Below are 270 nucleotides of genomic sequence, written 5' to 3' on the forward strand. Positions count from 1 at the left end.
TCTGGTCACTTTAGCTCAGCCTGAGCCTCCTGCCACAAGCCTGCCCCTTCCAGAGCCTTTGTCCTTGCCTTCAGCCCCCTAGGCTGCTCTTTCCTACCCAGTCCCTGGCTGTCCCTTATCATCCCTGAGTTACAACTCGAGCCTGTCCCCTCTCAGCAGCCTCCCCATGTCATCCCTTTCCATCTCATCTCCCTCTAGAGTGTAATCTCATTTATTTACTGACTGTTCTGGTCCTTGGCTATGGATCACTTTGGAAGTTCAGCCCGAGAC

The sequence above is a fragment of the Otolemur garnettii genome, unplaced genomic scaffold, assembly GCF_000181295.1.
Source record: "Otolemur garnettii isolate 467f Iridium unplaced genomic scaffold, OtoGar3 scaffold00148, whole genome shotgun sequence".
Classification (NCBI taxonomy): Eukaryota; Metazoa; Chordata; class Mammalia; order Primates; family Galagidae; genus Otolemur; species Otolemur garnettii.